Source organism: Pelmatolapia mariae, linkage group LG12, assembly GCF_036321145.2.
Source record: "Pelmatolapia mariae isolate MD_Pm_ZW linkage group LG12, Pm_UMD_F_2, whole genome shotgun sequence".
NCBI lineage: Eukaryota > Metazoa > Chordata > Actinopteri > Cichliformes > Cichlidae > Pelmatolapia > Pelmatolapia mariae.
The window spans coordinates 17,738,672-17,752,449 of NC_086237.1; the positions used below are offsets into that span (position 1 = coordinate 17,738,672).

The 13,778-nt window shown below is 41.6% G+C and overlaps 1 pseudogene; it reads right to left on the bottom strand.

Annotated features, from left to right (window-relative positions):
• Positions 1-13,778, bottom strand: part of LOC134638234 (phospholipid-transporting ATPase ABCA1-like) — a 36,279-nt pseudogene that overhangs the window by 21,383 nt on the left and 1,118 nt on the right.

The window sequence follows — 13,778 nt, forward strand, 5'->3', positions numbered from 1 at the left end:
GTTGTATTTGAAATATGTAGTGGTGAGGCAGAGGTCTAACAGTGTGCAAATCTGATCGGGTGTGAAGTTAGTCCTGTCTTCCAAGGAGCTGTCTTCTTGTAGTCGTTTTCTGACCGTCTCCACTGCCTCCGTGGTGGGTATGCAAGTGAAGAGTGAGACTACATCAAAGGACACCATGGTTTCATCTGGGTCCAGGGTAAGTTTCTGGACCTTGTCTGTGAAGTCGGTGGAATTCTTGATGTGATGTGGGGTGTTCCCCACGAGAGGTGCTAGGACGGTTGCAAGGTGTTTCTCGATGTTGTACGTGGCTGAGTTTATGCTACTGACAATGGGTCTGAGTGGGACACCTTCCTTGTGGATCTTAGGAAGTCCGTAAATGCAGGGTATGGCATCTCCTGGGTAAAGGCGGTGATATGTGAGGCGGTCGATGACTTTGTCCCTTTCAAGGTCTTGAAGGCAAGCTATAACTTTCTTTTTGTAGCTGCTTGTGGGGTCTCGCTTTAAGGCTTCATAGGTATTGTTGTCACTGAGGAGAGTAGTGATCTTTGTGTGGTAATCCGTTGTGTTTAGGACCACGGTGCACCTTCCCTTATCTGCTGGTAATATAGTGATGTTGTGGTCTTTACTCAGGGAAGCGACAGCCTTCTTTTCTTGTAATGTGAGGTTAGATGGAGGGACTTTGGCACTGGAGAGGGTGGCTGAGACTTTCATCCTGATCTGTTCTGCTTCTGTCTGGGATAATTTGTTAATCCGTATGGCAGTTTCTGTGGCTGTGATGAGGTCCACTATGGGCAACTGTTGGGGAGAAATGGCAAAATTGAGTCCTTTGGCTAAAACCCTCTTTTCCGGTTCAGTGAGATTCCGGTCTGAAAAGTTCTTCACCCATTTTTTCTGACTGTCCTCAGGTGTGTGTTCTTCGCTGAGTTGTGTAGATTCAAGCTGAGGGGGGAGGGTTTTCGAAAGTAAGGTGTGGAATTTCCTGCGTTGTCTTTCTTTTCCTTTGGAGTGTTGTGCCCGCTGAGCGTTGTCCACAAACTTGTAAACCTCTTCAAGAATAGGAGAGGGTAGAAGGGTTTCCAGTTCCTGCAGCGTCTGGCTAATCTTGCTCTGGAGGGCATCTATAGTGAAATGGACCTGTCTTATCCTTTCACTTAGAAGCTGATTTTGTGCTCTCTGTAGAATCAAGTCCGCTCTGTGTCCCCTGACAGTGGATCCAAGACGCAGGCTCTTGGGAACAACTCTGCTTTGTCTGCATCTCAGGTTGAAACGGAGATGGTTTCTATAATCCGCTAGTTTTCTTGATTCCTTTTCATACTCCCGCACCAGTTGAAGGGTGTTCCTCCCAAAATGTACTGCAATATGTCTGTGAAGGTTCTCAGTCATCCAGGTCATCGTAGTCTAAGGAGCTTGGAAAGAAAAGCATCTGGACTTCTTGAGTTGCTTGAAGACATTTCACCTCTCATCCGAGAAGCTTCTTCAGTTCTAAGGGTCAAATGGTGGAGAGTCCCAGATTTAAACCTAATGGGGAGTTTCCCCCCCAAAGGGGGACAAAGGACCTAATCACATGAGCCAAGGTGTGAAAGCGGGTGTGGGTCCTAATCAGCCAGAGTTTCGGGTGCGCTCATTGTGAAACCTGTCCCCCTTTGGGGGGGAAACTCCCCATTAGGTTTAAATCTGGGACTCTCCACCATTTGACCCTTAGAACTGAAGAAGCTTCTCGGATGAGAGGTGAAACGTCTTCAAGCAACTCAAGAAGTCCAGACGCTTTTCTTTCCAAGCTCCTTAGATCCATTTACAACTGCACACCACTCACACATCGTCCACATAGCAGGGGTAGGGCATCTGCTGGATGTAGATGCCAGTAGTCTGTCGATCTCCGGTAAGCACTCGGCTCACCGCTCTCTCCACCAGGTCCTGAACTTACACGAAACCACCCCAAATGTAACGCATGTCACTGAAGGGGTCAGCAGCTGAAACCGGACCCCAAAACCTGAAGTTGAAAGAAAACATGAAATCAAGAATTAAAGTGCTAGAGAAACCGTCCTAAGGTCTTCCTTGTTTCATGATGAGGCTGTCTCAGCATGGTTAGTTTAATTGCACATTAATTACAGCATTATCCAGAACAATCAATAACAGCAGGAGCAGCCCTGTGTTTAACTGCTGTATAGTGTTGGTTAAAAGGAACGTGCTACTGCTGATAGTAATGAACTATAACAGGAACAGTACTTCTCAGTACCGGTCTTTGAGCTTGTTGGTGCGGGTCACATCATCAATGTCCATTCGGATCTTGTAGGTGACATGTGGGGGCAGCTCAGACGAGGAAGTGTTGGGCAGCAGGAAAACCACGCCTGCCCAGAACTGCCTGTCCTCTAGTAGCTCCAGCGCTCTTTCAATCAGCTGACCCTCAGTTTCCAGCCCCTCCAGTTTGTTCAGAGAGAAGCACTGCAGGAGACGAAGGAAAACGTGCGGAAGATATAAACAGACAATCACAAGGAAGGTGGAATTAGGCTTTAAGCAAACTTCACTTTTCTATTTTATTAATATTTAAAAATAAATAACAGCAAAGGAGGAGAACCTCTGTAACTTGTGCAAGAGTGGAGATAGTTTGGTTTATGTCATTGTAGATGTCCAGCCAGGTCAGCGGTGCTCCGGGCCTCTGTGGGATATCTGGAGAGGGTGTCGATAGGAAGCGTGCGATGCGTGAAGCTGTCCAGGGCGTGTCTTCCAAACGCAGGTTAACCAGTACTGCAATCTCTGGCTGCCTTAACAAATCCTGTCTCAAACACATACACAGACACATTATTATGAATGAAAATGCTGAAAAATGCTATACATTTCACTCTTTCCTCTTGTAGTGAGAGAAAGTCTGACCTGTAGCATCTTAACCTCCACACTGGTCTCCATGTAGCTCTTGATTTGTGGTCCCACCTCAAGCCAGGCTTCATTTAGCTCCTGGATAATCTGCAGGTCTTCTAATGTTTGGTTCACCTTCAGCGGAACCGAACTTAAAGTTAGCTTAAGAAGTCACGTCTGACACATCTTACAGTCAAGATTTCCTTTTTAATTTAATTTTTCATATAATGTCATATTGTAAGATAAAGACCTTAAAAATAACACAAGGAAAACCCCAACTATCAGACAATCCTCTGAGCAAACATTTGGCAAGAGTGGAGAGGAAAAACTCCTTTTTAACAGGAAGAAACCTCCAGGGAGGGGCAACCCACAATCTACCTATGCCCGGTGTGTACACTCGCATGCATCGGGGAGGGGATTCCACCTCACGTGCCTAGCCCCTCAACAAGCGGCCGCACCTCCACTAAAGCAATAAAAGAAAACATAAAACGTTAAACAAATTAGTAAAAGATCTACATCAAACAAATACACCCCAAATTACTGTTCGTTATAAAAGCATTGCGTAACAAACAAAACAGCATAACACAAGACAGCAGCAGTATAGTGCAAACCTGCAACAAAAGAGGGAAACAGTCGTCAAAGTCCACCCTACTATGCCACGTTATGATGAACACGAGGGTCCCACTTACCACTCTCTAAAGGGCAATACTGAGTAGCTTTCCTTGAGAGATCTGCAGCGCTTAACTGCCTAATGCTCGCAGCCACCTTGGATGGACAAGACTGCCAAATGCCTCCTTCTGGTAGTGAAGTGCAGCTGTTTCTTATAAGCCTGCTAATTGTAGGCTGGGAAGGTGTGGATGTCAGTGGTGCGTTTGTGGACATCATGTACAATCCTACCCCAGAATCTACTTCACTACAATAAGATTGCTGTACCTCTTTCATAACTTGCTGGACTGCGGGAGTGTTGGGTGTGTAGAGGAGTTTTCCTATGAACAAAGGTTTGATTCCTCTCCACACAATGCGAGACAGAGGGATGGACTCCAGCGCCTGGACCAGATTTTTACAGAAGGGAGCTGCAGGAAGCAAAACACCCGCCAAGCATGACAATCATTAAACAACACAGGTGTTTCTCAGTGGGGTTGTGTTGATTTAAGTGGTGCAAGTGCACCCTGAAGTACAGAAGGATCAAGGCCTCAAGCCAGGTCTTGTCTGCACATATTGCCATTAACATCCTGCCACAGAAACTGCACAGCGTCTTACTTGTATTGTTGTTGTGCTCCACATTCACATCCTCTGTGCCATTTTTGCCCAAAAAGGACTTGATGTCATTGTCTTCATACCAGTTAAGGGACGGGATGCGTTCACCGTCAAGTTCATGGTGACCGCACACGATCTTTGAAAAAGCTCTGAAACTTTCTCTGGGCATCGCTGTGCGATTTTCTGGAGACAGGACACGAAGAGCCGCGCTCATGTCTGCAAAACTGGAGAGGGAGGCGATCTGAGAGAAGTGAAGGAGGAACAAAGAAGCATAGAAGAGGCAGAAATGAAGGGCGAAAACGGGTGAGAAAGACGAATTGTAATACAACAAAAAATGATGAAGGTCTGATGGTCTTAGGTCCTGAAGCACCTCGAACTGATTATGTCCAGTGTGATTAAAATAGAGATACAGGCTGAATCTAATGTGCTCTTACATCATCCAGGAGGGCAGTGAGCTCCTGGGAAACTGAGGTGACAGCCTGACTGATGGCCCTGAGCTCTCCAGCGTTGGCCATTAGACGGTCTCTCTGACAGGGACAAGAGTTGGCCCGTGTTACTCGTGCTGCTTTGAATTCACTAAATTTCGCGCTGGTTTCTCCATCAGCCAGTGCTTACCGTCAAGAACTTCGTCAAGTCGAGCTGAGACAGGAAAAGGCGCTCGGTCTCCTGCAGCACATCAGCTGGTAAGTCACACATCTGGGTCTGAAGATCAGTCATGGCGGCTTCTCCTCCATCCACTGTCAGCAGCTGTTCTAGGATGCTCCTATTACACACCATGTCCTTTAGCTGCATCTCCACTACAGCCAGTGTAGTCTGGAGTGGACAAAAATGTACTTTTAAGGATGTTTGGCCATCAGACAAAAACAATACAAAGGTAATAAACTTGCTACTGACCCAACAAAAAAAATTCAGTGATGCCTTAAAGGGAAAACTAACAGTTTACATTAAAATATCATCACAAATGACCAGACTTTCCTGTAACAAGTGACAGTAACTGCTTTTCAGAACGAAATGTAACTGTAGCAAACACCTCAAAGACTTGTTAGTGACAGAAATCTTATTTTCATTTTGCATTATATCTTTCTTCTTCTTCTCTCTGTAATAAATATTATTTATTCTGTATCAAATTTTACATTAGATTATATCTTTCATCCTAAAAGGGATTAACCACTTAGGTCAAAATAGTTTTAGTTCTATGGAGCAGATAATGGGTTTATTTGTGATTTAAGTCAGTAACCAACCTGAAAATTAAGTCTAGCATTCAGCAGTTCTTCCACAGTCACAGGTGACATGCTGGCATTGGTCAGGAGGAAGGTGGAAAATGTCTCATTGGGTCTCAGGTATTGTTTTACTGGGAGATCTGCAGTGGAAATAAACAGATTAAGATTACAACCAAAACCCCACAAAGCCCCACAAATCAAAGTCCAAGCTAGAATCAACACTTAACATCTAGAATAGAGCTTGCAGCTGAGTTTGCAGTATCAACACTTAAAACTTAAAGTTAGCACAGTTCATTTGTAGTTTTTTCAGGAAGCACATGACATCCGATTGTTTCTTCCTTTTCATACTGACGTGTTTGACAGATTTTATCCTTATTTTCTATTTTATCAGCTTTATAATGATTAAAAAAAGATATTTCCTGCTGCTGAGAGTAAAACACACAATTACAAACTCATAAAGTTAAAATGCGCTCAGCTACAGGGAGGCAGAATAGAATCAGCCCGGTTCCAGTCACTGGTTCATTATTAATGACTTTCAGGTCACAGTGCAGCAGCTTTCTTCATGTGTTTGCTTGTATGATTTCTGCTTACATAAACTCATCGATACAGGCTTCATCATTTGAACTTCCTTCCTTATATTTTTGTTTTTCTTATCTAGAAATCTAAAACCATTTCACCAAGAATAACCTTCTTTTTCTCTTTCACTTGTCTCCTGTGAGGTTTAACTAAATATTAATGTCATCCTTCCAAACAGTTACCCAGATGAAACAGTGCAGCAGGTTCTTTAAACTAAGACCTGAGCACATGTTAATGTTTGCCTCGCTGTAAAAAAACAAAACACTGACAACCTGCTTTCATTCAGTCTCTTGTTCAACAGAGGAAGTAACTCAATATGACCGAGGCAGGGCAAGCTAAGCAATCACTATGTCCTGCTTTCACAACAGCAATAAGACACAATCATTCTGCTATGCTTAAACCACACGTACAGATCGACTGCTGGCCGCTACTGTTACCCTAAGACCTGCTCAGATACGTCAAAGTTAATCCAATATTCCTTTCATTGTATATATTCTTGGGGGGGTTTTCTATGTCTTTTAAAAACAAAGAAGGTTTTTGCACTAACTTCATGTTTGTATACAGACCAAGTCTATTCAATCATATTGCCTGCTAATCCTAAATTTGCCTTTCAATGATTTCTGTTGTGTACAGTACCGAACTACTGAGACACCTCAAAAAATAATGCAAAACTGAGAGCTGTTACCTCATATTGCCTGAAGACAAGTGTTCTGATTTCCTTCTGAAATATTTTAAAACTCTTCCTATAGGATGTGTTTATATAAACTCATGCAAAGTATGCACATTTTTGCAAATGAGCTGAAAGCTGCAGGAACGCAGCTGAGGTTTTTCCATCTGCTTTATTTCTAAAATATACTTTTACTTATGGTTTTTCTTGTTTCAGAACACTTGTAATCAGAATACTAGTACTGTACCCTTAAAACTACTCTAAACTGCACCACTCTAGGCGGCTGGCCATGTTTTTAATCTCTGATCTACCTACATGGAGTTGTTAAAGTTGCCAACTTGGCCGGGTGTCTCCCCTGGTGTCTGGCTGTGGAAGCAAGGGTTGTTGATGTTGCAGATAATGCCCTGAATCCAGGGCAAGGTCCCTGCTGATGGCAGGCCCTGAATCCAGGGCAAGGTCCCTGCTGATGGCAGGCCCTGAATTGACACAACTGTTGTTGTGATTTAGTGCTATATAAATAAAACTGAATCGAACGTCTGACTATGCAATGTTCAAGAAACTGCAAAAACCCAAGAGCTACATCTCATACTGTACAGGTCTCAGTTAGCGTGTTAAATGCTAACGTTCATGCTAGTGCAATTTAAAAAAGACTGAAACAGTTTGTCTTGTTTTGGAAGGGTTGCCAGGAGAAAGCCTCTTTTCTACAAAAAGAAGATGGTGAAACAACTTAGGTTTGTAAAGTTTTATCTGAACAAACTTCAACTTCATAGGTGGTGATTTGTTCAGTTCTCCACCTTTATTGACGCTAAAGGTGATGAACAGCGATGCTATGAAGAGTGTGACAAAATCTCTCCCCAACCCTAAGAGAGATTAATAAATGATTACTTCAAGTTATTGCTGCTTAATGTGGACCTACAAGCTAAGGAGTCATGGGTGGGCTTAGTTTTTTACAGAACTGCATAAAGTCCTGTGACGACCTTTCTCACATGTAAAACTGTAAAACTTTAATGTTCAGCCTTATTGATTGTAGTCCAGTGGAGGCACTTGGAAACATTTCGTGTAGGTTTCGTGTTTGATACAGAACGTTTATTGATCCTTTGAGCGTTGCAGTTACCATAAGTGCCTCTGTATATTGTTCTAGTAAAATTGAAGTTCACCTGTCTTTCAGGTAAAACTTGGTCTAGTTTACATCTTCTTAAACTCAAAGTTATTGAGATGTAACTTTATCATGCACAGACTAACTGCCCATTACACTCTGACCTGGCATGCTGTGTTTTCTTAGGTTACCAGTTATGTCACTACATGTTTATAGAGAACTAATCAAAGCAGGTCAAGAACACACATGTGCGTGTGTGGCACAAGACTCACTCTGAGGGAGTTAATCCTCTTTAACCAGTTGGCAAAAGGTCATTTTTAAGACGTGTAAGCATGTTTGTGAAGAGACACAAATATCACAGCATCACTCACGTTGGCTCTGTTTGTAAGGAGGGTGCGAATGACGGACAGAGATAAGAATGACAAAGAGGAAGAGCAGCCAGAGGAGCTCGATGATCAGCTGGATCTGCACAAGAGGACTGACAAAGCACTGCTGATGGCATAGTTACATTAATAGGCCCTTAAAAATGCACCCTTTAAGGGTCCTAAGGCCACAAAACGGCCACGCCCCAAAAAGTGCTATAAAAATATTATATATTCATATTTTTTCCACTTTAAATGAGTCAGTCTTTTAAAACTACTTCTCCCTGAAATATTCATAAAGTTTTTAATTATATTTCAGGGGTTTTAACCCTTTAAATCCCAGTTTCATTACATGAGCGCACTGGTTTTTTAGCTGAAAAAAAAAACAAAACTTAAATATTTTCCATAAAATACATTTGAAGTAATATTCGTTTGTTATTATAATTAGGCCTTTGGATGGTCCAATGATTACCACTGACATTCATTTTGATACATTAATATTTTTTTGGCAGAAGCGCACTAAATGTCATAGTGCCATATCAGGTTTATCATGTTTTGCTTACACTAAATGCTTATTACCTTGTTTTGTTCTAAAATAATTTTTAAAAAAAGTCTAAATAACAAAACAAGATCACTTTGAACGGGAAAAACATTTACTTTACAAGGATGAACATGATTATTTATGTTGCTGGAAATCGGGAAAGTTGTGCTTCCAGCGGCGGCTCTCAGTGGCTCCAGCAGCCGCAGCTCCAGTGCCTACTGCCAGTAGCTGCAGGGGTGGGATAGTGTTTGGGTCCCGGTGTCCCCAGCACGACACGTCCGATACCACATTAAAACAAATATATAATGTTCTGTTGTAGCCTTCACACTGAATGTAACGACAATAATTTTTTTTTTTTTACTCTTTTTGTTATTCATGACACAAAGATAATACTTTGCGCATAATCACAACCTAGTGGAAACTTGTTCCATCTAATTTGGCATGGCAGGTCACATAGCACGATAACATGTGTGAACAGTAGGATTCAAGATTATTATTATTTGTCACATGCATAGTTATACAAGTACAACACGCACTGGAATGTATCAAAATAGAGGCGAACGCAGCGCGTTTTACCTGGCGCTGTGCCCTTAGCGGATCGATTAGCCGCATGTCGGAGTGGAACAACAAAAGACGGGCAGCCTGGTCGGGTTTAAAAGTGTCCAAGATTACATGTGCAACCTTATCACCGATGTTTAGAAGTGCTCTGCTGTCGTTGACTATAAAACTAGAGGACTTGGGGATGTAAACAAGTTGAGCGTAACAACAAGGCGGATAGACCGGAAGAAAGTTGTCGTGACGTCAACGTGCCGCCTTAAAATTTAAAAATATAATTTTTTGTTGTAACCCTCAAACTCAATGGTAATGTAACGATACTTATTTTTCACGTTTTCAAACGAAAACATCAGCACTTTTTGTACCTCCGACAGCGGGCGTGGGGAGTTTCTGTGTGCATTTGGCACATGGTGAGTCAGACGCTGTACGCTGCTTCCGGAGCAAAGTCATTGTCCGTGAGTTTGTCGAAATCATCCTGTGGCTGTTCCCATCGATCTCCTCTTCGCTCACAATTTGCAGATAATTTGTGTCGCTACATGATCCATTGACAGTGTGAGATGAGAGAAGCTCCATTTTCTGCTCACTGCACATCTATTTAGAAACGGTTTCTTAGCGTTCCATCAATGACTACTTCCGGGTCATAGGTCATTCAACCGCAGCTGTATTTAAAAAATGATTTTGAAGAGAAAAATAAAATCTAATTTGCTTTTGGTCCATGCTTTTATATTTAATTTGTTTGTATTGCAATGTGGCCGTCTGAGAGAAAATACTTTTGAAAGCTTTGGAATACATTTGAAAAAAAAAGTGTTTGTCTTTTTTTCTTTTTTAGGCATAAAGACCTTTATATTTAAAAAATATATAAAAGTTATTGATAGTGACACACAACACCACTCTCTTTTTTCCACTTTTTAAAGCAGAAAGACACGCTCAAAACCTGAATTTTTGGCTTGAGTTTGTTCAATGCTCAAAAATGGGGGGGGGCACCACCTGGTGAGCAAAAAAAAAAAGAATACAATTTTAAGGCCCGGACTCCAAAGGATGGCCCTTCAATTAGTTATAATGATCGTACAATGAAAAATAGCGTTTATAATGGGTTTCAATGGGGCACAAATCGACCACTGAAGCTAATTTAAGGAAGTCAGACTGAAATTTTAAAATAAAGTTTAAAAAACTTTTTTTGGGGAAAATTTGGCTATATTCCATTCAACACAGTGCAAATGGCTTAGAACTGAAAAACGCAAAAGCCACAAAATGGTCCCAGGACCTCCAGAGGTTAAAGAAACAAATTGTTTCATGACAAATCATATTAACGTCACAGTGGTCTAAAGTCACTATCTTCTACATATGTAAACTGTGCAAGATGTTACATTCTTCCTATGCAAAAGCAGCAGATATACTACCTGTTATAAACCTAACAGCAACATTTACTGGAAAAATGTAGCTGTCACTCATTCTCAGTGTTGTGAACAAAGAGCCGGCATACTTGATTTGATTTGACTTAATACAGAAGAAACAATAAACACTGGACATTAATGATACGTTTAATTCAGCGATGGGAGATTTTGGCTTCAAATGAAGCTGTTGTTCTCATGTAAGAGTGTGTGGTCCTCACTGTACTCTCACTGTTGGTGCTGGATGATCGATTCCTCCGCATGCTCCCCGTTTGTCTTTGGTTGCACTGAGCTGCAATCACATTGAGGGGAAAACTTCAAATTAAGTTCATGCAGGTACATTATGCCATGCTTATTACTAATTCAGAAATTGTGGTACACATAAAGCTACCACACCTGTTTTCTGGGATAAGGCAAAGCATGGGCTACAGGTCAGCGGTGGAAGCTGACGCGAGCGGGACACACTGGGTGTGGGGGAGGCTGTGTCTGAAGGACATTTGATGAGCTTTTCTGGAGCCACCATCGCAGCTGCCTCTGTTTCAGCTGCTGGGGAAAAAAAGAGGCTGATTTAATGACTGCTGGAACTGATGGAAATTACTCATCACTTAAAAAGAAACTTAGTCATAAGTCTATTTGGATATATTTTCCTTTTTTCAACTCCTGTTAATATGTAACATTTTCAAACCATCTAAAGCAACTGCTGCTCATCATTTTAGGGAAATTGATAGAAATCTGAGAGACTCACATATACTCACATTTTAACAATGGGGTTTTCTTTGAGTCTGCAAATGGACTCAATTTTAAAAACCGGTCTGTGAGCCATGTTGCTCGATCCTCCTCAAAGGCCCACCTCTGCAAAACGAACCCCCCAAAAAAGTTTTAAAAACAGTTCAAACATCTTAACTGAAGTCAGTAACCTGTCATATGCACACAACTTTGCACAAGATCTAAACTAATTTGTTTTTAATCACCTCGTGGCTCAGTCTGTTGGCTGCCTCTGTAAAGTTCTTCCTCTCCCTCTCAAAGATCTTCCACTCCTCCTTGAGGTGCTCCTTCTCTCGAAGCATGTAGCAATTGCTTAGCAGGGATGCGGTTTCCTCATCACACGGAGAGCTTAGCTGCTGCTATAGGAAAGAAAGGAACGTGGATGGATTAATCAACAATTTATTGATTATTTATAGAACAAAATGAGTTTCAACTAAAACACAAACAACAGTAAGTCAGGTGTTCATTCCAGAGTAACGTGAGAAGTAGCAGACATCTCTGATCCTGGTTTTGGTAAATGTATATTACCTTTCACTAAACACCGATAAATATTAAAGACACTTTCTCTCTCTGTGCAAATTTCAGCTTTTAAATCCACAAAACCTCAGAGCTAATTCATCCGTACCTGTAGGAGCTGCTGCTGTGTTGGAATAAAGTCTTTGCACTGCTGGATCTCCAGCTTTAGTCTGTCCATCTCTTCCTCCTGAGTCTCTTGTGGAACAGCATCAGTGTTTTTGCTTTCCACCATCTGAACCAAGGATGCTAAAGCAAAAAGCCCAAATAATTAATCAGATTTAAATGTGTCTTATAAATACTGAATTCAGCAAGAAGAAGGAACAAGAAGTAAACATCAAACACAAAGTGACAGAGCCGCTGTATACAAAATATTCAAACCACACATTATCTTTTGCTTCCAATCAGCTCATAACATTTCTTGATTTTAACAGACAAAAAAACATAACAGGTCCATGTGAGAATACTGACTTTTAATTCTTTGAGCAATCACAGCAGAGGCTTCAGTTCATAATTTAAACAATTATTTGCATTAGTGAGGAATCGTTGATGTCACAGTATTTTACCTTGGCTGTCCAGTCTTTCGACGTGGCTCTTAAGTCTTCCCCACTGGAGACGAATACTGTTGGTCAGTTTCTCCGGGGTATGAAAGCAATAAAGCTCTACACTTTCCTTACTGGAATCAAACACCTCTTCCTCTTCCTCCTCCGATGTGGCCTGGAGTGAATAAATAAAATAAAACATTTTTCAGTCTGCTGGTAGGACATCTAACAAACATTTTTGAATGACTAAGTGAAACAAAGAAGGAGGCTGATTGTTTAAAATTGCGAGGAAATGTCATCAGCAGCTTTAAAATGTGACGGAAGAGTCTCAAAAGAAAAATACAAAGTATACAAAAGGTGATCAAACACTACCTGTACGCCACTGTGTTCACGTTTGTCGCTTTTCACGGCTGGTTTTCTTGAACTTAGAATGGACACCATGTCTTTTTTTATCTGCTGCAACACTTTTCTCAGCTCTGCATTTTCCAGCACGAGCTCTCTCTGGCGAGCTTCATAGTAGCTCAGCAGAGTCTTATACATTTCCCCTTCATGCCTTATGAAGAGAAACACAGGTCTCTTATCGGTTAGACAGTTGTGCTCAATTTAAGAGGAAACATCCAAGATTAGTGCCAGCCATGTTTGAGGTTCATGCTGCCAAAATGTTCATTAGAGTGACCTAGAAAACTGACAAAGGCACTAATCTGCTTCTTGTTTGAGGCTCCAAAGTACAGGGACTAACATAGAGGAGTTTCTCTGATCCAAAGAAGGTTCACCTATATATCTAGGGTTCTCAGAGTGCCACTGGCCACCCTTACTAACATTTTATGCAAACAACAAAGAAGACTGAGCAGAGGGGTGATTTCTCTAATGCCAACTTTCCACTCTCCAGTCATCTTAGTCACACAGGTCTAGACACCAGTGTCTCTAGGCGAGTGGTTATTGGAGGTTGCTGGTGAATAGGTGAACATAACCACAAAGAGGTATGCAGTGATACACCAAAGACCACCTTATGATTAATTTGGTCACTAGCAGATAGCCGCGGTTACTGTAGCTGTCATGCTGTCTGCAAACACTTGCCAACTACTCACCGAGTGCTAGTCAAACTGTGGAAGGTGCAACACAAACTGGTCTCTGTATCATCAGGACAGACAAAGTTTGCCACAGGATCCATCTACGCAGCCTGCTCCTGAAATAGACGATCAGATTAACAGCAGCGATTCAACTTACAAGGATTTGGGAGGCAGTGGTGAGAGATGGAGGCATGAAGCTAGTGAGAAGATATATTTTACTGTTATTTTATCATTGCATCAGAATCATATAATAAGCATTGCATTAAAGCATTTATTGAAGCTATTGACATTACATTAACGTTTGTATTACAGTGATTGTTATAACCTCATGTTAATCTTCTATTTACAGGTGTTAGTATAATCATATAAT